At 50.4% G+C, this 24,460-nt stretch overlaps 1 long non-coding RNA gene across 1 annotated transcript; it reads left to right on the top strand.

Annotated features, from left to right (window-relative positions):
• The first annotated feature begins 244 nt into the window (after positions 1-244).
• Positions 245-24,460, top strand: LOC119950684. Its single transcript, XR_005457388.1, has 3 exons — positions 245-267; positions 18,955-19,208; positions 24,260-24,460. It is a non-coding gene; the product is annotated as an uncharacterized LOC119950684 (long non-coding RNA).

Raw genomic sequence — 24,460 nt, 5'->3', positions numbered from 1 at the left:
GAAAGCAGAACATTGCGGGGGTTGGAATTCTGGAATAACAGAAAATGCTGAGTTTTTTTCCCCAGCATTTACAATTTTTATTACTATTAGTCGCACTCTGCTCACAAATCTTTAACCCTCAGCCTTTCTGGATTAAAATTTGAGCCATAAGCTTTTTTAAAACACATGCTCGTAATCTCAGGATTCTTTAGGGATAAGCGGCTGCTTGAAGTGTTCATTTTTATGCAGGTCAATGACATTGGTGAAAGAGTGCACGCTAGAACTGAGGTGAGTGTGTGTGTTAACCAGCACATTAAACATAGCACAAGGTGGAGTTAACACGGCAAAATAAACTGCAGATACTCCCCGACTCTCTCACTTGAAATAGAAAGGGAAAACAAACTTGGAATGATATAGAATCATTGAGTAATGGAACACGGAACGTGGCCATTTTGTTCATCCTGTCTGTGCCGGTATCCCGAGGGGCTTTCATAACCACAAAGGTCCCGAGGCGTTTTTAGTGGAAATTAAATGCCTTTGAAGTGTAGTAATTTGCATAATGTAGGAATCAAGCTTCCATAAGTTTAAAAAAAATAAAAAAATTAGAGGGCGGGATTCTCCCATGCCGCGCCGTTTGGGAGAATCGCCATTCGCGCCGGATTTTCGTGCGACGCCGGTCCGCCATTCTCCCAACCGGCGAGAACGGCGTCATCGAGGTCGGTGCCGTGCCGCCCGGAGAATCGCCCAAGGTGCTAAGTTTGGCGATTCTCTGGGCCCCGCCCCCGCTATCCAGCGGGCCAAAGTCCCGACGGCGTGACCCCAGGTCACACCGTTGCGGTTCACACCTGCAAAATAAATTCGGCAGCCAGTCATGCTGTTTTGGGGAAGGTGCCGCCATGCTCGGTGGGGGGGGGGGGGGGGGGAAAGGGTGCGGCCATGTTCGGGGGGGGGGAGGAGGAGGGGTGAAGAAGGGGGTCTCCATGTTCCGGGGGGTGGGGGGGAGGGTTTTCCGCGGGAGCGACATGCCAGCTGGCCTGCCGTGGCAGGGCGGTGGCGAAGCCATGCCTGCAAGTTGAGGTCATGCTGATGGGCAAAGACCACTGGCGCTGCCATTCCGCGCGGCCACATGCCTTGCCTTGGGTGCGCCCAGCCCCCCCCCCCCCCCCCCCCCTCCACAGATGCCACAACACCCAGCTAACGGAGACCATCTCTAAGAAGGGTCGAGGCGACCCACATGCCAGCCCCTGTTAGGGTATGGCCCGGCCACGGTAGCGCAATATGGAGGGATGGGCAAAACTGGGCGGTGGACGGATACTGTGGGCAGGGGTCAGGGTGCCTGTGTGTCTGTAGCGACACCAGCCAACCGGGCACACATGTATCCCATGGCACTTGGCTATCGAGGTGTCAGTGCGCCATCGTTAAACATGTTGTATCTCCACACACCCCTCCTGCAGATTTTAATGTTTGGGCACCAGCCAGCGATGTTTACCGCTGTGGCGGGAGCCGCTGCCCTGCAGGTGGCGCAGAGCAGCTGCGGCAGCGGCGGCTGCAGCAGAGGGACGGGCTGCAGAGGGCCCCGTGCCACCCGCTCAGGCTGTAGGCCCGCCCAACAGGTGCAGGAGGAGGCAGAGGGGCACGATGACCACCACATTGATGGGGAGGCACAGGACGAGGATACCGATCTTGATGGGCCGTAGGGGGAAGAGGAGGAGCAGGTGGTGGTGCCAAGGCGCCGGAGGTGCCCCATGAGGCCTCGAGTGTACCGTCACTGCATGTCCTTCGAGGACCTGCTGGACAGGGCATGCAGGAGGAGACTGGATGAGTAGGGAGACCGTCGCACAAATATGCCACCTCATGGCACACCTGGCACCACGTGGAATGGGGGGAGGACATGTTATCCCGGTGGCTGTCAAGGTGACGGTTGCCCGCAACTTCTACGCGACGGGGTCGTTCCAGGCGCCGAACGGGGACCTATCCGGTATCTCCCAGGCATCGGTGCGCCAGTGCATCCGAACAGTCACCGATGCCCTGTATGCCATCGCCAACCGGTACATCCAGTTTCCAGAGGACCACCAGGATGCCCGGGCAGCGGGATTTGCCTCTGTGGCCAAGATACCAATGGTCCAGGGGGTGGGGTGATGGCTGATGGGGTGCACGTCGCCATGCGTCCACCATCGGAGAATAGAGACGTGTTCATGAACAGAAAGGGGTTCGACCCCATGAACATTCAGGGCGTCCAGCACAACATAGCCCAGCTGAGGGGCGATGTCCTGGAGGAGGAGGCACAGGGGGAGCCCGATGAGGGCGACGCATCTGTACATGAGGATGGGGAGGGGGGGGCACAGACGCGACATGGGGGCTGGATATGGCTGGGAGGCTGCACGGCGCCACCGACTTGGCGAGCGAGCACGTGAGGCGTTGATCGCCGCACATTTCACCAACTAGGGGGAGGGCATCGCTGAGCAAGGCACTTGCACCACTGTTCCGCCCAAACGCACCACCCAGCACCCCCCACCATCCGACATCCCTAGCTCCCACACCACCACTTTCACAGCACCTTACACCTGAGGCACAATGGGATGGTCTCACACAATTGCTTGTGTAAGCGGGTGTGATCAGTACCATGTTGAATGATGACAACCCGCTCTGCAATGAGCTGTGAGCTCCGGATCATTAGACAATGTCTGACTCATGGTCACAGCTCCACCCTCCACCTGGGTGGTCCCTGTATGCGTCACGGACACTCCATCACATGGCCATGTGGGGTAGCTGACGTTGGTGTTCCGAGGACGACGGGAGGTTGGGGGGCGGGGGAACACACACCCGGCCTCACCATTGTACCGACCTTCGACCCCAGTGCCACTCGGTCCCCTTCACGACCCCTCAGGCACCGGACAGAGCACAGAGACATCTAGGTTTGGTGCAACAATGACTTTAATCGTGACATTCTCATACATGTGCCCTAGCCCCTATAACTAAGCTGTACCCTGCACCCGTGCCAACTTACTACGTGTCACTCTTCTTTGCCTTACGCGCCCTACCACTATGCCTTGGTGTTTCCCCACAGCAGGAGTGGAGGCTGACTGCTGGGACTCCTGCCCTGCGACTTGGCTCCCCATCGGCACGCGTTTCCTTGGGCGGCCTGGCTTGGATGGGCCAGGCTGCTTGGTGGGCATGCTGGATGGCGTGGTGCCACCCTGCTCTGTCTACTGCCACTCGATGCACCAGCGACGGAACGGGGGGAGTCCGAGTGTTCCGGGACCTCCCTTGCAGGAGTCACCGGGACGGGCCCTAGAACCTCTTGCTCCCTCAGGGAGCCCGGCAGCCCCCCGGCCTCACTATGGGACGGTGGTGCGTGCGGGGACAAGCGCCGTGGCACCACCGACACCTGGCGCTGCCAGTCCTGGAGGCCCGCTATGGCATCGACCAGGGTCTCGATGTTCGCAGCGATGGAGCTCAGGAAGTGCGTCATCCTTGTCGGGGACTGTGCAACCTCCCTCTGGGCTTGTGAGACGCCATCCAGCACGTGCGCAAGGCCGCCGATGCTCTCAGCGATGGCCTGCTGAGACTGGGCCAGACCCCAGAGTGCAGCGGCAATGTCCAGCTGGCTCCAGGACATGGCTGCATGTGAGAGGGCAGCCCAGCCCTGGGCCACGGATGACGCATGCACATGAAGCCCCACGCCTTGCAGAACCTGACCCATGTCTGAAACCATTGCCTCCACCGCGGACGCCACCTGTCCAGTGTTGGCCTGGGTGGCAGCCACGACCGGAAACACTCCCTGCTCCTGAACCCTCCAACCGCGACTGCAGATGATGGAAGGCGGCCGTCATCCCGTTGACATCTCCCTGGGTTTCCAAACGCATCGGGTCTGTGGGTGGGTCTGGTAAGTCCAGGAACCCAGGAACCACCTGGGTGGCAGCTGGGTGCTGGGGCTGGGCTGCCTTCCGACCGTCCAGCCCCTCAGCTGCTCCTACCTCCGGTTCGGCTATGTTGTGCGCACCAGTCAGTGTCCCAGAAAGCTCATCACTAATGTGCCCAACCGAGGCGAGGGTATCTTCGATGGTGGAGGGTGAGGGTGACAGCAATGATGCAAGGTCCATGTCCTCATCGGACCCCAGGTCTAGGGTCTCCTGGGTCGAGTCTTGGACCTTCTTCTGTGCGTCACTGTCCTGAGTCTCCGTCCTCTCTTCGTCCGTTTCATGGACGTCAGTGTCCTGACTGTCCGTCCTCTGTTCGTCACTGTCATTTGCGTCGGTCCTCTTCCCCTGTGTGTCCGTTTCCTGTGCCCTGGCTTCGGACGAGGGCCCTCCTGTCCATCTTCCTTCCCCTCCCTGGCTTGCGTCCCTGTGGGCGGTTGGACGTGTACCTGAGCGGCGGTGGCTTGTCTGAGACGTTGCGGGCCCTGGAATACACAATAAAGCATGTATCGTTAGACACGCGGAGTTGGGTGTGAGGGGGTGGAGGGGGCAGTGTGAGGGGGCGGGGTGTGGGGTGGGGGGGGTTAGGGGGTGGAGGGGGCAGTGGGAGGGGGTGCAGTGTGGGGGGGAGGTGAGGAGCTATGTGAGTGTAGCCAGGCAGGGCAGTTTTACTTGGTGCTGCGCCTCCAATCTGGGATGGCTCTACATCCCGGGTGGCGGCTCCCCCAGCAAGGTCCAGAGCCCTCTGTTCATGGATGGTGAGGGGGTGCAGAACAGGTGATCCCCCTCCAATTCGTGCACACTCACAATGGGTATGGGCTGTCTTATCCTGCAGGGGGGTGGGGGAGAGCATCAGAGTTAGGTGGTCAGCAGCAAGACGTGCAGATGTTTAGCTGTTTAGCACAGGGCTAAATCGCTGGCTTTGAAAGCAGACCAAGGCAGGCCAGCAGCACGGTTCAATTTCCGTAACAGCCTCCCCGAACAGGCGCCGGAATGTGGCGACTAGGGGCTTTTCACAGTAACTTAATTTGAAGCCTACTTGTGACAATAAGTGATTTTCATTTCATTTCATTCATGTTGGCAACATTATGACTGGGGAGGGGCACTGTGCACCATGCCACGGCAGCTCGCAAGGGAGGGTGTGGTGCCCATGTGGGTCGGGTGGAATGTGGTGCCGCCGCCCCCTCCTGCGTGGGCATGGGGGGGCGCGACACGTGGTGGGGGTGGGGGACGGGTAGGGTGTGGCCCGGGGGAACTCTCGGGGTACTTACCCTGACTGCCTTTGTGAGGTCGTGGAGCTTCTTGCGGCACTGCTCTCCAGAACGTGGGATGTGCCCCACAGCGCTAACGGCGATGCCCACATCACACCAGTTGCCCCTGACTGTGCTGGCCGGGTGCCGGTGGCTACGTCTTGGGCACAGGATCGCCCTCCGCTCTTCCACAGTGTGCAGCAGTGTCTCCAGGTCATTGTCCTGGAACCTGACAGCGGCACGGCGGAACGCACATCAAAGGACGCGGCGCCGCGTCATCCAGGCTCCGCGCGATGACGGTGCCACTCCCACCGCGTTTCTCACGGCCGCACTGCTGGTCCTTTTCAGGGCCTGAATCGATGCTGCCGGTGGCCCGTTAGGGTGGCCAATCCACCTACCCTGCACATCTTTTGGGTTGTGGGGACGAAACCCACAAAGCTCCCATAAATTTGAGGGATATTGGTTGAGAAATAAATATCACTCCAATCACTTGGGGAAAACCCTCCTGCTCCACTTCAAAACCGTGCCATGAGTTCTACTGCAACCATCCGAGTTTGGTGTCTCATGCCAAAGACTGCAGGTGGCAGGGGCTAACCCGGAACAGTAAAGGTAAATTGCAGCATAATGCTAAATAAAGCTACACGGACGAGAAGGTCCAGGGAGAGCATGCACTTGAGAACATCAGAACCAGAGGACGCCCTCTGTGGTTGAATATGTGCACACAGCCCTCAGTCAGGGCTCATCCCTAATCAGAAAGATCACTTGAACGAGAGTGAGTGAGGGCAGAGGAAGTGCAGCAGACCATAGGGATACATCCTGACTCTCTGCGTGAAAGCGAGTCAGCAGAGGCTTTGCATCGTCCTTTATCCTGTTGAATTCAAAGTGAGATCCAACCAGCTGTGGGCTCGCTGTTACCCTTCATACAAAGTCAAAATTACCCCCATGAGTCAGGAGCTGAGAGAATTCTTATTGGACAAAGACAAGAAAAATATTAATGAAAACCTCATTTAAGGGTATAAAACTGTAAGCAGCATGCTGTAACACAGTAGCTGGAGACAGGCAGGGAAATAAAGACTGATGTTATTGTCTCCTGTGAGTCTCTGGAGTATTCGTTCTTCCTGTGTTTACAGCAGGTTTTTTTTTTAATGGTTTTATCATGCGTTTCCCTGACAGCAATACCTGTAACCATGCAGTGGGGCACTAATCACAGCTTGGCCACATTCCCGCATAGCTAAACCAAACAATTTGTGTAAACTTGGTATCAGCCGTGACTCAGTAGGAGCATTTTCACTTCCGAGTTGGAAGGTTCGGGTCGCACCCCTTAACCTGAACACATAATCCAGCACTGAGGGAGTGCTGCATTGTCAGAAGTGCTGTCTTTTGGATGAGAAGTTAAACAAAGACCCCATGTACCCTCTCACATGGATGTAAAGAGATCCCATGATACTATTCACAGAACAGCAGGGAAGTTGCCCCCTAGTGTCCTGTCCAATGTTTATTGCTCTATGAAGTGCCAGTCCTAACAAAACAAATTCACTTCTTTCTGCAACTACTGAATTTACAATTTGATTAAAGATTGGCGACCTTGGGTAAGTTTAAATCCTCATCCTCTTTTAATTCCCATGTGTCTCCACTTGCTGCCAAATAGGTGACAGCACTTGCTGCCAAATAGGTACCAAATAGGTGACAGCACAAAGAACAGCCCCTGCCCAATAAAAAACAAACCAGTGTGTAAGATTTATAAAAGCACAGAGGACTGACTGGCCATGGGTGCTCAGCCACCACTCCACTACAGTGCTGAGGGAATGCTGTATTTCCAGAAGTTCTGTCTTCCAAGCCATTTGGCGCATTTGATGGAAATGTTGGAATATATATCCAATTCTGGACAGGTGGCAATCTCTCCAATCTGAGATGACGGAAATCCTCAACTAAGGTAACAGAGATGATGATACGGGAATTGCTGTTTGACGATGGCTCTGCCCTTCCAAAGATCACGGACTGCTTTTCAAAAACAGCTGGGGCAACCATCAGCTTAAGCAAGACGGCGATACCCCATCAACCATCATCAAATTCTGTTGATACCCCAACTACTATAACTATCAATGAAGCTATAGATGACTTCACTGTCTCGGAAACACAATCTCCAGAAATATAAGCATTGACATTGAGGTGGAAAACAGAATTGCCAGGGCAAGCTCAACATTTACCTGTATATGTAAGCGACTGGAGGAAATAAGGTATCAAACACAACAAAACTTGCTGTAACCTACTTTTATGCCTATCGCACATGCATGACTCTAGACATATTAAGCACAGGTTCCACAAGAGATGCATTCAAAATATCATGGGTATCAAATAGGCGAACCAAAGGCTATGTACCTGAAGAGGTACTTCAGAGAGCAGAAAGGTCTGAAATTGAGGCACTCAGTACATAGGATTCATCATGGATTGTAAGGCGGTCATGTATTCACGACTGAAACCCGGACACTGTGAGGTAGGCCAGGATTAAAGTTCAAGGACGCCTTGAAGGTGAACCTCAGGGAATGTAGCATGTCCACAATTGCCTTGGAGAAAAGCACAAGAAAGAGCAACCTGGGGAGGCCGTCTTAAATAGTGCTGTTTCCTTTTGAACAGGAAAGAGTACATGCAGCTAAATGTAGTAGCAGGTGTCAATTCTGGGTGATATGCTAATGAGTGGACTAGCAATCCAGAGGCTCAGCCTAATGCTCCAGGGACGTGGGTTCAAATCGCAACACCAATTAACAAAAATCTGGAATATGAAGCGATTTTCAATAACAGTGACCGTTTGTCATTAAGAACCCATCTGGTTCACTGATGCCCCCTTAGGGAAGGAAATGTGACTTCAGACCCAAAGCGGTGTGGTTGACTCTTAACTGCCCTTATTTCAAGGGCAATAAAGGATGGGCAACAAATGCTGGCCTTGCCAATGGCGCCCTCATCCCATGAAAGAATAAAGGAAAAATACGTAAGGCAGCACGGTGGCACAGTGGGTTAGCACTGCGCCCTCACGGCGCCGAGGTCCCAGGTTCGATCCCGGCTTTGGGTCACTGTCCGTGTGGAGTTTGCACATTCTCCTCATGTCTGCGTGGGTTTCACCCCCACAACCGAAAGATGTGCAGGGTAGGTGGACAGGCCACACTAAAATTGCCCCTTAATTAGAAAAAAAATGAATTGGTTGCTCCAAATTCAAAAAAATAAAAAACATATACACATATTCACAGGAATTGATGTGATGTCACAGGATCTTGGCCTCTCTTGCAGGCTTCAGAGCAAGATGAAGCCACTGTAAATATTCTCAGTAAAGTTAGTGTCTTCCTTATCTCAGTAGACTATGCAACTATTCTCTGTTAGCACAACGTGACCTGGAATAATATATGGTGACAGCGAGTGAAAGAACAAGCATGGAAAAGTCTGCCAGACTTCTTAAGCTGGTCTCAGGTCTCAACCAGGCAGAAGCGTGGCTAAATTGGTGCAGAAGATTTGCCAAATATCACATTGCATCTGGGCCCCGTGACGAAGCTGAGCGACAAGCGGGTCAGCACACCATTGTATGCAATGGATGGCTATGCAGACGATATCCTATTCAAGCCAGGGCTCAATGAAGAAAAAGCTATGTCACGATGAGCTCCACAGCGCCAGGGACTCAGGTTCCATTCCCAGCTTGGGCCACTGTCTGTGCGGAGTCTGCATGTTCTCCCCGTGTCTGCGTGGGTTTCCTCTGGGTGCTCCGGATTCCTCCCACAAGTCCCGAAAGATGTGCTTGTTAGGTGAATTGGACATTCTGAATTCTCCCTCTGTGTACCAGAACAGGCGTCGGAATGTGGTGACTAGGGGATTTTCACAGTGACTTCATTGCAGTGTTAATGTAAGCCTACTTGTGAGAATAATAAAGATTATTATTATTTGGTATAAAATGAATAAAAGCATTTGATGCATACCTTAATCTGAAAAAGAACACCATTGTCGAGAAGGTTAAATTTAACAAGTGTACTCAATGACGAGGCAAAAGTATTGATAGATTTATTAATGATTTGTATAGACCTTCAGAGAACAGTGAATATGACAGCGTAAAAGATGACCTTTTAGGGACAGAATTGTTTTTGGATGAAGCTCTGCCTGACCACTTGCAGACAAGAGATGATTCAACGTTAACGAAGACAATTCTGAGACTCGATATACTGATTGCCCCAAAGACGTTTTGGCGTCCCAAAATGTTGAGCCAGAGTAAGATATTTGGTGGTCAATCATCGGAAGAGAAAGTTTGCACATTCTCCCCGTGTCTGCGTGGGTTTCGCCCCCACAACCCAAAAATGTGCAGAGTAGGTGGATTGGACACGCTAAATTGCCCCTTAATTGGAAAAAATAATTGGGTAATCTAAATTTAAAAAAAAAAAAATCATCGGAAGAGATGATATTGAACTGTGTTACTTGTGTTATTCATCGTCATGAGACAAGAGAACCGTTGATGTCATCTTTATTTCCAGCAAGACCATGGCAACGTTATGGGATGGACGTCTTCGAACGCAGTGATAATATGTTTTTTTACTGTAGTAGACTGCTACTCCAGATGGATCACAGTCAAGCAACTGCAGGGTTACATTTCTGAAGCAGTAAGTACATCACTGAACGAGATGTTTGCAACACGTTACGGCACACTCGGCAAGTATGCGGTCAATTCCAGCCCCACACGTCCCGGAGTCACAACACAAGTGAATTAACCAATAATTCTTATAAAAATACCCAAGGTCTTTGGCCCTTGGCAGTCCAATAATTACAGTCACCGGGTTTGTAAATTGAAAAACCGTCACTGCTTATTTACAGCAAGAATAATGATGAAAAGGGCAGCACGGTGGCGCAGTGGGTTAGCCCTGTTGCCTCACGGCGCCGAGGTCCCAGGTTCGATCCCGGCTCTGGGTCACTGTCTGTGTGGAGTTTGCACATTCTCCCCGTGTTTGCGTGGGTTTCGCCCCCACAACCCGAAAGATGTGCAGAGTAGGTGAATTGGCCACGCTAAATTGCCCCTCAATTTAAAAAAAAAATGAATTGGGTACTCTAAATTTATAAAAAAAAAAAAAAAAATAAGAATAATGATGAAATATGCTGTGGTTACAACTGGATAACAAGCAAGGTAACGTGCTATCCCCTTTTACTGTCACACCCTCTACCCACACACACAAGATAGACAGACGAATATAGAGGGGGGAAAGGGGTGAAAATAATAAGGATGAAGGTCAAAAGTTAAGATTCCTTTGTTTCCAACGGTAGTTCTTGATCAAAGTCCTTGGACTTTGCAGCCTGTAACGTTCTTCACTAGTTTAGAAATGTATAACTCACAGCCTTTCCTGGAGAGGCCCCATGGCTTCACATCAAACTCTGCTTTCAGTTTGTGGTTTACTTCCAGGACTCTGCCTTTTCTGGAGAGAGAGTGGGTCGGTTTACATCAGCCTTTTCTGCAGAGAGAGTTGCTCGGTTCCCCCCTGCTTGCACAGCCTGTAATTGTTTTCCTATACATAGATTCATCCAGACTCCCTGCCACCTCTGAAACACAGTCTTTCTGGAGAAAACAGAGAGGGCAGCAATCCTTCCTCAGGTCTGCCAAAATGAAACTGAAACCAAAACTCAACCCTTGAAACTCTGAATCATTCCAATGGGATCAGGTCCAATCGCCACCTGTTACCAGGGAGACAACAGCCTTTTGGGCCAATTCGTTGGACATCAGCCAAATCATTCAACCCGAGTCAGCACTGATGTCAGCCAATCTGCAATCAGCAGTCTAAAACAGCACAGCCTTCTGGATTTAAGGCACAGGCTGTTTGAATTAAAGGCATAGGCTGCTTTGCCTTAAAGACACAGATCCATTAAACATCCATGGATCAAAAATGTTACAGCAAAAATAAAAGAAAGAAAAAATAAATGATGAATCAGGGAATTAACAAGAGCAAACAGGACGGACCCTTACAAAATGGAATCCCAAATCTTGTAATCTCAGACAATGTGCCACAGTTCATCAATGAATCAATTTTAAAGAGTTCACGGCATCATATGGATTTGTCTGTGCCAACAGCTCACCAAGATGCCCTCAAACAAATGGTGAAGCTGAAAGAAGAGTGTCCCAGTGTAAGCATTGTTGAAGAAGAACGATGACATCCAACTTGCAATTTTGAACTATCGCTCAATTCCACTCCAAAATAGTTTTGCATCATGGTAACTCCTCATGGGAAGATGACTGTAAAATCAAATCCTTACTCTCCCACCTTCATGTCGCCTGTACAAGTCGATGATCTGGACAAGGCGAGGGAGAAAGAAGACGAGTATTGTTCCAGCCAGATGTGCATCTATGACAAACGTCACAAATCACACAACCTGCCAAACCTCAAACCAGGAGAGCCATTTTGGACCTGTGACCCAGTTCACTATAGACAGATGGTTCTACAGACACCGCGTCCACGGTCCTACCTCATTGAAACAGATGGTATTACAGTGAGACTGAACAGGCAGTCACTCGTTGCCATGCAGAAGCAACCTCCTAGCTGAATCAGTCATCAACACAAAAAAGAACAGACCAGATATGCTGCATTCATCAAGAGATCCATTTGACAGCCAGACTGCTGAACCGGAGTCATCTACAAAATCTACTTCTGCCCAGCAGAACCTGAGAGATCCACTGCAGGACTCAAATCCCCAATCTCCCCCAAAGCAACTGAAGACTCAGTCTGGTAGACTAGCGAAACCGGCACAGTCGTTGTCCCTATATAAAAAAAATTGAAGTCAGAGACTTGGGAAAGATGTAGTATAATGAGGGAAACCAGAGACCTGGGGGAAATGTGGCATAAAGAATGAGTAATTATTGCTTAATGGATTAATAGTTATGCTGATGAGGTAGCGATGATTCCAGAATGTAACAGTGACATCAGCAGTCGTATGGCAGAGATTCTGTGGAGCAGATGGAATAGTCTGTGTACAAGAGAGAGATACTGGTTAGTTCAGTTGGCTTGACAGCTGGTCCATGATGCAGAGTGAGGCCAACAACGCGGGTTCCCACTTGCCCCTTGCCTGAGGTGTGGTGATCCTCGGGTTAAATCACCACCAGACAGCCCACCCTCTCAAAGGGGAAACCAGCCTCTGGTCATCTGGGACCAAGGTGACTTCACTTGCCTAATAGTTTATCATGCCTCTAGTGTAAGTGAAGTAGTTTTCACCTGAGTCAGACCTGAATAGAGGGAAACCTTCCCAGAGCAGATTAGGATTAAACCATGAGATAAACGACAAGTCACTAATGAGAGACAGGTCACTAATGAGACGCCAAAATCGCGTTCGGCGACGGGGCGGAGAATCCGTTTTAACGCCGAAATCGGGAGCGGCGCTGGTTTTCGGATTCTCTGCCCCCTGAAAAGTGGCGTATTCTAGGAGTGCGCCGCGCCACGTATCCACGGCCTCAGGCCATTGACTGAGGCCCGCCCCACGATGCTCCATCCCCGACCGGCCGAGTTCCCGATGGCGTGGGTTATGTGTGCTCACACCGTCCGGGATCCTCGCGTGGTGGCTGTGGACGGAGTCCAGCGCCACCACAGTCGGGGTGGGCCAATCCACGGGCAGGTGGGCGGGAGTTCCAAAGGGGGGCACTACGTTTGCAGTCCGGATCCGCAGGCTGGGTCCGCCGTGGAGCACGGCACAGTCGCTGCAGACCCCCGCCATACTCATGCGCAGTCACAGACTCGGCAATGCTCTGGGCCGTATCGGCAGCTAGAGCTGTGAGCTCTATGCTGCCTCCCCACTAGCCCCCAGCAAAACGGCAAATCGGTGCCCGTTTTGCACCAGTTTTCCTGGCGTAAAACACCACCGTTTTCACGCCGGCATGGGGGCTTAGCCTCCTCAACGGTGAATCCAGCTCAGGGAGTGGGCAGCATGATGGCACAGTGGGTTAGCACTGCTGCCTCATGGCGCCGAGGTCCCTTAATTGGAAAAAATTAATTGGATACCTTAAATGTTAAAAAAAAGAGAGACGGAGTGATGCAATGTCACATGATCCTGCTCTCCCTTGTGGACTTCATGGCAAGATGAAGCCACCGTTTTTCAATAAAGGTAGCGTTTTCCTTACCTCAACAGACTCTGAATATTCTGTGTTTCGCACAACCAGACCAAGAACATTATACTGAGGACAGAAATGCAAGCTAGAAAGACTGAGCAGCCTTAAGAAAATTAGACAATTCATCCTTGCCCGCACTGTGAAAAGCCACAAAGATCTGTAATTGGGCTCCACAGCCACATTAGAATGAACAACAGAGAACTCTGTGCAAAAGGAACGGCCATCTTCAACAATGAAGGGAAACTGATGACAACGCCGGCACTTCCTTCCAGAAGAGTTAAAATAGTTCCCTGTCTTCCTGTTCCGGCATTCATGTGGATTGTAAAAGCTCCCACTACATTATTTGAAGAAGAGCTGGGCAGTTCTCCCAGGTGTCCTGAACATTATTTATCCTTTCACCAACATCTCTATCTCGTCATTCTCACATTGCTGTTTGTGGGAGTTTGCTGTGAGCAAATTGGCAGGTTTTCGACATTACAACAGTGATTACATTTCAAACAATAAGAGGTGAAATGATCCTTCATCTCAGTTCCTGTTTGATTACAAATAAATATGGTTACTATGGTCATTCGGAGCAATACTAGGGAAACTTCCAGTATAACTGAACAAGGGTGTATTTGGCAGCAAGTAAAGGTGAATTATAGACAGGCACAGAGTCACTAAACAGGTCTTCACTCTCTGGCTCCAGGCTCCACTCTGCCCGGGATCCCACACCCAGGCCTCGTGCCTAATCCTCATTGGTTGGGGTTCACATGCTCCCCTCCGAGCACTGGTGTTGACTGCTGGCTCCAATTGTTCCAAAACTGGGGTTGTGTTCCTCTGGCTTCTTACGTGGTCAACGTGCTTCTGTACTGTCCTGCCGTTCAAATCCACCACAGACGAGACTGAACTTGACTTTGATACAATGCTGGATAGAAGAAAGTTGGCTAACCTAAGGCTTAGGGGTCTGCTGTTCGGAACGTCTGCACAGCCCGCTCCACTAACCCGTGAGAGGCGGGGCGATAGGGGGGCTGTTCTAGTTTGACGAATGCCATTGGTTTGGACAAAGTGTCTTTGAGTGAGTGCAGGCCCTTTGAGGACCCGGGTTCGATCCCGGCCCTGGGTCACTGTCCGTGTGGAGTTTGCACATTCTCCCCGTACCTGTGTGGGTCTCATCCCCACAAACCAAAGGTGTGCAGGGTAGGTGAATTGGCCACGCTAAATGCCCCTTAATGGGGGGAAACAATAATTGGGTACTTTAAATTTATTTTTTAAAAGTTCCTATTTAGCAGAGGTCACGGGGAACAAGATGGTCCACATCTCGTGACCTGGGTTGTAACACTGGGGCTGCTCTATTCACAATGCAGCCATTTTCATACCATGCCTTCAACTTCAAAATTTAAGTACTAAAACTTTGCGGTTTGTGATTTGATGAAAATCTAAATAATGCCTCGTCTTCCATCCTTAAAATGTTAAGCTGTACAATATTTCTTAGGTGATTGGCCAGATTTTTTTAGTAATTTATTTATTCGTTTTTTTCTTTTTTAAAATAAATTTGGAGCATTTATTCACCTAACCTGACCTGCACATCTTTGGGTTGTGGGGGTGAGACCCACGCAGACACGGGGAGAATGTGCAAACTCCACACGGACAGTGACCCAGAGCCGGGATCAAACCCAGGTCCTCAGCGCCGTAGGCAGCAGTGCTAACCACTGTGCCGCATGCTGCCCTTTTTAAAAGTAATTTAATGGTTGATACCTGTGATTCGTCTAGTGAGTTCCTGCAATTCCAGTTCAGAGCCCACCACATTAATGTGGATTAGAGTCATGTATAGATCAGGATGGGTAAGGAGACTGGAGGGAAGAACCTAATGTCTGCCTGCTGAGTATTGCTCTGTTTGCCCGGAATAAGAATCCACCTCCATCCACTAGTTAAATCACCCCAAAATACTTACCGAGTATAGATACAGAGACAGAATGAGCCAAAGTTCAAGACGGAAGAGAGATGAATCGAAAATGCTTCAGGATGTCAGCAATAAAGACACGAGAAGCCGCAGCCTCTCTCCACGTGGCAGCAACTGGACCCTGCCGAACACCACATTCAGGTGTGGAAAAGTCTGAGCTGAGCACTACCCTCATTGAGCTGGGATAATTCAGAAAGGAAGCAAAGGATGCCCATGGGAAAGTGATTAATTCAGCCTCCGAACTGAAACAAACTGTCAGTGGTTTGGGAAAGAGGGTAGTGGAGTCTGAGGACAGACCTTGTCAAGAAGTACAAAGAGAGAGAGAGAGAGTGTGTGTGTGTGTGTTGAGTGATGGATGGGCGAATGTATATTTTGTTTTACAATGACTTGAATAGAATTTACATCACTAAAACAGGCCATGTGTCCATTCTAATCTATGCTGATGTTTATACTCCAGACAAGCCTCCTCCTACGTTACTTTATCTATTCCAAACAGCTTTGATGATCGAGTATTATTGTATTGTCCAATAATACACTTATAGACCTGCTAGTGGGTGTTCTTAGAGCACCACTGAAAGATGCTTTGAATAAGGAATAGCGTGGGACGCAGCCAAGACTCAAACAGAGAAGTAGGAAAAATAAGCTGAAAATTGTTTACAAAAGATGCGTTAACTTTGATTATTTAAATACCTTTTGAATAAGAGATATATACCAGATTTGTAACGTGCCCCTCCCAGCGACAGCTGTGACCTGTATTCCAAAACTAGAGAGACTTTGGCAATTGCGATGGAAAAGTCATGTGAATGGAATTTGGCATCAACTGAGAAACGTGTTATTGATGTTTTAAAATTAATTGTCGAGATGTGAGTATTACTGATTAGGCCAGCAGTTAGTTCACATTCCCTGTTGACACAACTGAGCGTGTCGCTCGGCTACGCAAGGGGACTGTTAAGAGCCACCACATTGATGTGGATTAAAGTCATATATAGGTCAGAATGTAAGGAGACTAAAGGCCTGAGAACAGAATTTTTCTTAATTTTTCCGATTAAGGAGGGCAGCACGGTGGCCTAGTGGTTAGCACAACCGCCTCACGGCGCTGAGATCCCAGGTTCAATCCCGGCTCTGGGTCACTGTCCGTGTGGAGTTTGCATATTCTCCCCGTGTCTGCGTGGGTTTCGCCCCCACAACCCAGAAATGTGCAGAGTAGGTGGATTGGCCACGCTAAATTGCCCCTTAATTGGAAAAAATAATTGGGTAATCTAAATCAAAAAAAAATAAAAAAGTTTCCGATTAAGGGGCAATTTAGCGTGGCCAATCCACCCACCCTGCAAATCTTTGGGTAGTGGGGGTGAGACCCACGCAGACACGGGGAAAACATGCAAACTCCACATGGACAGTGACCCTGGGCCGGGATTGAACCTGGGGGTCCTCAGTGCCATGAGGCAGCAGTGCTAACCACAGCACCACCATGCCGCCCTGGGAACGGAATTAGTATGGTTGAGGATAGCGACATATGCAGCGAAAGGCTACTCTCCTATTTACTCCGGAGAGACAGGCACTTACACCGGGGTAGGTTTCGGGAGGGTCGCAGCCCTTGGTCACCGCGTTCCTGATAGCTGCGGCCGGCTTTTAAAAATGCCGGTTGTGATGGACTTTTGAAATTGCTGGCCTGGGCAGCACGGTGGCGCAGTGGGTTAGCACTGCGGCCTCACAGCGCCGAGGTCCCAGGTTCGATCCCGGCTCTGGGTCACTGTCCGTGTGGAGTTTGCACATTCTCCCCATGTCTGCGTGGGTTTCACCCCCACAACCCAAAGATGTGCAGGGTAGGTGGATTGGCCACGCTAAATGGCTCCTTAATTGGAAAAAATGAATTGGGTACTCTACATTTATAAAAAAAAAAGAAATTGCTGGCCTTCCCATGCAAGCGTGCCGGATCAACAGTGCGTAGGCCCGGAGCCCAGTGGGGTGGACCACCTCCTCCTGATATAAGCTATCCAGGGCCAGTTGTTTTACAGCAAACTGAGTCCTCCCACCGGAAACAGCAGCAGAGAGCAGGTCACGCTCCCCATACGCTGACATCACGTGTTCTGGGCGCAAGAGAGATTCCACCATTTTGAAGCTGCCAGCAGTGCTGGTGTGAACTCCTAGGCCTCAGGCGAACAACCCATGAAGAAGCTGAAAAAAGAGGGCGGCATGTGGCGCAGTGGTTAGCACTGGGATTGCAGGGCTCAGGACCCGGCCCTGGGTCACTGTCCGTGAGGAGTTTGCACATTCTCCCCGTGTCTGCGTGGGTTTCACCCCCACAACCCAAAGATGTGCAGGTTGGGTGGATTGGCCATGCTAAATTGCCCCTTAATTGGAGAAAAAAATAATTGGGTACTCTGAATTTATTTTAATAAATGAAAAAAGGAGCAAAGCAGCATAAAGAAGATTACTTTTTAAAAAATAAATTTAGAGTGCCCAATTCGTTTTTTCCAATTAAGGGGCAATTTAGCGTGGCCAATCCACCTACCCTGCACACCTTTGGGTTGTGGGGGCGAAACCCACACAAACACGGGGAGAATGTGCAAACTCCAGGAAAAACTTTCACTTGAGGTGTGGCTTATTAATTGTGCCACTGCAAATCAGGATTCAAAGTTCATGTGGGTTATATGCAGGAAAGTACTGGCAAATGAAAGTTTAAAACCTTCAAAACTTCAAAGACTAAACTTGGCGAGTTTGAGGACAAACCTTTTTTTGCCAATGGTGCAGTGAGATCTCAAATAATCAGCTGAAGTCAGTATCAGAAGTGCAACATTGAATAACAAAGCAAGTGAGATTGTGAAGACCAAGCAGGCTCACCTGTCACATTAAAGGTAAGTGAAAATGGTGGGTCGTGAAGGACGGCCGGCGTGAGTCACGTAGGTCGGCCGTGGTGGGTCGCAAAGGTTGGCCAGTTGGTAAAACTGGGTCCCGGGCAAAAAGTTTGAAAACCACTGAGTTAGACGACAGATCTGAACACCTTTGGGGCAGCACGGTAGCATGGTGGTTAGCATAAATGCTTCACAGCTCCAGGGTCCCAGGTTCGATTCCCGGCTGGGTCACTGTCTGTGTGGAGTCTGCACGTCCTCCCCGTGTGTGCGTGGGTTTCCTCCGGGTGCTCCGGTTTCCTCCCACAGTCCAAAGATGTGCGGGTTAGGTGGATTGGCCATGCTAAATTGCCCGTAGTGTCCTAATAGTAAGGTTAAGGGGGGGAGTTGTTGGGTTACGGGTATAGGGTGGATACATGGGTTTGAGTAGGGTGATCATTGCTCGGCACAACATCGAGGGCCGAAGGGCATGTTCTGTGCTGTACTGTTCGATGTACCTTGAAAATGTAATGAGACGGAAAAACCAGCGATTTTAAGGGGTACCAGAAAATTCAAATGACGGGGACATTATCCAGTGGGTCGAAAGCTTTCTCAAGGACCTACTTAAACTCCTGGCCGATTTTCCACTCCAACTAGAATGGCCTACAGATCGCTGCAGCAAAAGCCGTTGGATGCTGATGCCCCCCGAGATCATTTGTGATAACATTTCTCAGCTTCCGGATGAAACAGTATGCTCTTGCCAAGGCAGAAAGTGCTTTGACAAAGAATCATCCAGACGTAAAATGTTAGCGCCGTTCTCTCTCCACAGGCGCTGTCAGACCTGCTGAGATTGTCCAGCATTTTCTGTTTTTGTTTCAGATTCCAGCACTCGCAGTAATTTTACTTTTATCTTATCATTCTCACCAAGGCTTGGGGGCGAGAAACACCTCCAAAGGAGGGTGAATCACACCAGATCGGGACGACTCACCAGCTCTGCAGCGGAAAAGACACGAGTATGCGGATATTAAGAAGCAGCTTGGGGAGAAGAAACCAGGTTTGTGGTCCAAACGTCTTACCGGGCGATGCTGAGAGTCCATCTCGAGGATGGAAGCAAGACCTTTTCATCACCACGGGTGGCTGCAGAGGAACTGAAGCACCTGATCATGCCGAGCACCTCGGAGGGTGAGCAGCTGGAGAGAGAAAATGCACCACATCAGATGGCACACAGCTGGTAGAAGTTAATAATGACACGATTCCCTGTTTAGCAGTCTGATGGTCCATGATGTAGAGAGTCGGTGTCAGAGACGTGATGAGGGAGTGTGGTGTTAAAGCAGTGGTGAGATATGTCTCAGATATCAGTGGGAACATACGGCGCTGAGGACCCGGGTTTGAATCCCGGCCCTGGGTCACTGTCCGTGTGGAGTTTGCACATTCGTGGAATCATAGAATTTACAGTGCAGAACGAGGCCATTTGGCCCATCGAGTCTGCACCGGCCCTTGGAAAGACCCCCCCATTCAAGCACACACCTCCACCACCTGATTCCCTTAACCTAGTAACCCTATTAGAACTGTAGAAATAGCCATTTGGCCCGTCATGCCTCAGGTAGAGTTTTCCAATTCAGTTCCACCCCCCTGCTCTATCCTCATAATTCTGAAAAGCTTTGTCATCAATTATTTATCCAATTCCCTTTCGAAAGCAGGGTCGGGGAATCGCCCGGGGCCGGCATAAACCCCGCCCCCGCCGTGGCCAGAATTCCCCGCCACCCGGGAATCGGCGGGAGTGGGAATCGCACCGCGCATATCGGCGTGCCCCCCGCGGCGATTCTCCGGCCCGCGATGGGCTGAAGTCCGCCGCTGACAGGCCTTTCCCGCCGGCGGGAATTGGAACACCTCTGGTGCTGGCGGGATTAGCGGTGCGAGCGGGCCCCCGGGGTCCCTGGGGGGTGCGGGGCAATCGGACCCTGGGGGGTGCCCCCAATGTGGCCTGGCCCGCGATCGGGGCCCACCGATCGGCGGGCGGGCCAGTGCCGTGGGGGCACTATTATTCTTCCGCCGCCGCCACGGCCTCCACCATGGCGGAGGCGGAAGAGACCCCCTCCACTGCGCATCTGCCCATGGCGACGTCAACGGCAGCTAACGCACCGGCGCATGCGCAAACCAGCGAAGGCCTTTCGGCCAGCCCCGACGCCGGCCGCCGGGCATCAAAGGCAGTTGGCGCCGGTTTTGCCGGCAGTCGGCATGGCGCCAACCACTCCGGCGTGGGCCACTCCAACGTGGCGCCAAACACTCCGGCGGGAGGCCCGACGCCGGATGGTTGGCGCCGTTTCACTATGCCGGGACCCCCCGCCCCGTTGGGTAGGGGAGAATCCCGGCCCAGATCTGTTACAACGCAGGCCTCTGAAATTTCAAGGGTGATGGATGTGGAGATGATGAATAATATCAAAAGAAAATTGGATGGGGACTTGGGAGAAATAAACTTGCAGCGATATAGAGATAGAGCGGGAGGAATGAGACTGAATAGACTATTCTACAGAGAGCCAGCATGGTCTCAGTGGGCCAAATGGCCTCCATAAGACTCAATAACCTACCATGGAATAAAGATCGGCCCACTTATATTGCTCCCTCTCCCTCAACTATTGAATATTAGAAAGACCGGATTTTAAATCATGAATTCCCCATATTACATACACCTTACAGCTCATCGGTAGTGTTAAAATAAATAATTGTTGGAGTTTTTTTTTTTTATAAATGTTTTTATTCAGTTTTCGTATTTTATATTGAACAAATTACAAATTGTTAGGAGAGAGAAAAAAAAAACAAACAAAAACAAACACGCAAAAATTAACACACATATTTACAGGTAAGCATCTTCGTAGTAGTAACTGCGCCCCCCCCCCCCCCCCCTCCCCCCCTCAACATGTTTATTTAGCTTGGTTTTGGGCCTTAGCTAGCCATCGAACCCCCGTAACGAACCTGTAGCCCCCCCCCCCCCCCTCCCGCTACCTTCCCCCGACTATTCTTCCTCTTGTACATTGGCCACAAATAGGTCCCGGAACAGTCGCATGAATGGCTCCCACGTTCTGTGGAAGCCGTCGTCCGACCCTCGGATGGCAAATTTGATTTTCTCCATTTGGAGAGATTCCGAGAGGTCGGACAGCCAGTCCGCAGCTCTGGGCGGTGCTGCTGACCGCCAGCCAAACAGGATTCTACGGCGGGCGATCAGGGAGGCAAAGGCAAGGGCATCCGCCCTCCTCCCCAGGAATAGATCTGGCTGTTCTGAAACCCCGAAGACCGCCACTATCGGGCATGGCTCCACCCTCACTCCCACCACTTTGGACATTACCTCGAAGAAGGCTGTCCAGTACTCCACGAGTCTGGGGCAGGACCAGAACATGTGGGCGTGGTTGGCCGGGCCTCTTTGGCACCGTTCACATCTGTCTTCCACCTCCGGGAAGAACCTACTCATACGGGTTCTTGTTAAGTGGGCTCTATGTACCACTTTTAGTTGCGTCAGGCTGAGCCTTGCGCACGTGGAGGTGGAGTTGACCCTATGCAGTGCTTCGCTCCAGAGTCCCCACCCGATCTCCATCCCCAGGTCGTCCTCCCATTTCCTCCTTGTTGCGTCCAGTACGGTGTCGTCCCTATCTACCAGTCGGTCATACATGTCACTACAGTTCCCTTTCTCTAGGATACTTGCGTCCAGTAGGTCTTCCAGTAGTGTCTGTCGTGGCGGTTGTGGGTACGTCCTTGTCTCCTTTCGTAGGAAGTTTTTGAGCTGCAGGTACCGTAGCTCGTTCCCCCCAGCTAGCTGAAATTTCTCTGTCAGTTCGTCCAGTGTTGCGATCCTGTCGTCCGTGTATAGGTCCCTGACTGTCAGTGTCCCCCCGTCCTGCCTCCACCTTTTGAAGGTGGCGTCGGTCAGTGCTGGTTTGAACCTATGGTTGTTGCAGATGGGAGCCCTGTTCGACATTTTGGTCAGGCCAAGTTGCTGCCGCAGTTGGTTCCAGGATTGGAGGGTGGCTGTCACCACTGGGCTGCTGGAGTGTTTTTTGGGTGGGGATGGGAGTGCTGCCGTGGCGAGGGCCCGGAGGGAGGTTCCCATGCAGGAGGCCTCCTCCGCACGCACCCACTCAGCTTCTGGCTCCTGGATCCATCCCCTTACTCGCTCGGCTGTTGCTGCCCAGTGGTAGAATTGTAGATTCGGGAGGGCTAACCCTCCCCTGGTTTTTGTTTTTTGTAAGACCTTCTTTGGGATCCTAGCATTTTTACCCCCCCATACGAACGCCATGATGAGTTTGTCCAGCGCTTTGAAAAAGGCCTTGGGGATGTAGATCGGAATGGATCTAAACAGGAAGAGGAACCTGGGCAGTACGTTCATTTTGATCGTCTGAACTCTCCCCGCGAGGGAGAGCGGGAGTGTGTTCCATCTTTGCAGGTCCTTTTTAACTTCCTCCGTCAGGCTGGTGAGGTTCCATTTGTGGATCCCTTTCCAGTCATGGGCTATTTGGATCCCCAGGTAGCGGAATTTATGTCGGGCTTGTTTGAACGGCAGCCCCTTTAGTGCTGCCCCCCCCCCCCCCCCCCTTGCGGGTGTAATGGGAAGATCTCACTTTTGCTCATGTTGAGTTTGTAGCCCGAGAAGGCTCCAAACTCTTTCAGGAGCGCGATGATTCCGTCCATGCTGCTTTGTGGGTCCGAGATATAGAGGAGCAGATCATCCGCATAGAGTGAGACTCTGTGCTCTCTACCTCCCCTTCGGATCCCCCTCCAATTTTTTGCTGCCCTGAGCGCGATTGCTAGCGGTTCGATTGCTAGTGCGAACAGCAGCGGGGACAGTGGGCATCCTTGTCTGGTGCCCCTGTGCAGCTGGAAGTATTGGGAGTTGGTATTGTTGGTCTGTACACTCGCCATGGGAGCGTTGTACAGGAGCTTTACCCAAGCGGTGAACCCTGTTCCAAGCCCGAACCGCTCCAGTACCTCTATGAGGTATTTCCATTCGACTCTGTCGAAGGCCTTTATAATTGTTGGAGTTGATTAATCAGGCTGGATCCACAGTAAGAAAATTGTCAAGTATTGTACTTGGATTTGTACGTTTACGGATTTCATTTTTTAAAACCAATTCATTAATTCTCAGGATGCCATAACACACACCATGCACCACACAGATTGTAGTTCGTTCAAATGATCAAAGACATGATGAGACTGCTTCTTTACAGAATTAATCCTAGAACAGTTACAGTATGGGAAACTGTCAGCTCTGTGCATTAGTGAATCAGCTAGTCCCTCAAACCCCTAAACTTCTCCCCTCGCCCTACAAGTCATCTCTCCTCAAAATAATATCCACTTCCCTTTTGAAAGACCCGCTTGAATCTGCCCCCACCAAGCAAGTAGTAATGTTTCCAAAATTGCATTAAGTTAGTTGATCTCAGTAGTGTTGGAGGCATGCAGTCAGCGCGTTAAAATTATCCTCACAGCCTCGAGGTTCCGGAATTGGGAGTGTGGTCTCGGCTTCTCTCCAGCAACACCTGGCTCTCCGTGTCTTCGTGGGTTTTGCCCCCACAACCCAAAGATGTGCAGAGTAGGTGGATTGGCCATGTTAAATTGCCCCTGAATTGGAAAAAAATAATTGGGTACTCTAAATTTAAAAAAAAGGTATAAGTGGGAACAAAATGAAACTGTTTAAATTGCAGACTGTTTAAATTGGTTCCTCCCTCACAAGTAGTTTCGGGAGAGACTGCGGGGATCCCAATCACTTATACACATTCTGGTTGTGCCCAAAGTTGAGGGAGTATTGGGATAAGATATTTAAAACATTGGCCGAGGTATTTCACATGGACATCACACAGACCCTCCCTAACTGCTCTGTTAGGTCCAATTCCAGAAGGGACGGAAGGAAGAAAACATAACTATCTTTTACAAAATTTGCTGATAGCTGCCATTAAGGATTTCAGCCTCAATTGGCTGAAACCCATGTGGTCAACCTATGAAACTTGGTTATTCAAAGTCAGAGAGTTATTGGAGATGGAATGAATCATGCATGCGTTACTTTTACAAAGCAAAACATTATTTCAAAGGTGGATCCCAGTATAGGAAATATTGTTCACATTAACTAAACCACAGAGAGCAATCCCTACCCCACCCCAAACCAACACCATTAATTTTATATATATTGCCTATCCCCCTTATTTTGTAATCGTGCTTTTCCATTCATTTGCTATCGTCATTTTTCACAGGTATTTGATGTAAGGAAACAACTTTTATATGGACCAGTCATCAAGTTCTTGTTTATCTGCAACATCAAGACTTGCCTGTACGCATAACATGATTCTCTGAACTAAAAGTGCCTTTGTAATATTGTCTCTTTTATATTTCTGTTAACAGCACTGATGATTAATGTGATGATCAGTGAATTCCAACTCTTTTACCATGTTAAA

The sequence above is a fragment of the Scyliorhinus canicula genome, chromosome 16 (genome assembly GCF_902713615.1).
Source record: "Scyliorhinus canicula chromosome 16, sScyCan1.1, whole genome shotgun sequence".
NCBI lineage: Eukaryota > Metazoa > Chordata > Chondrichthyes > Carcharhiniformes > Scyliorhinidae > Scyliorhinus > Scyliorhinus canicula.
Note: the sequence above shows the minus strand (reverse complement) of the source record. Positions and strands in the feature narration are given on the sequence as shown.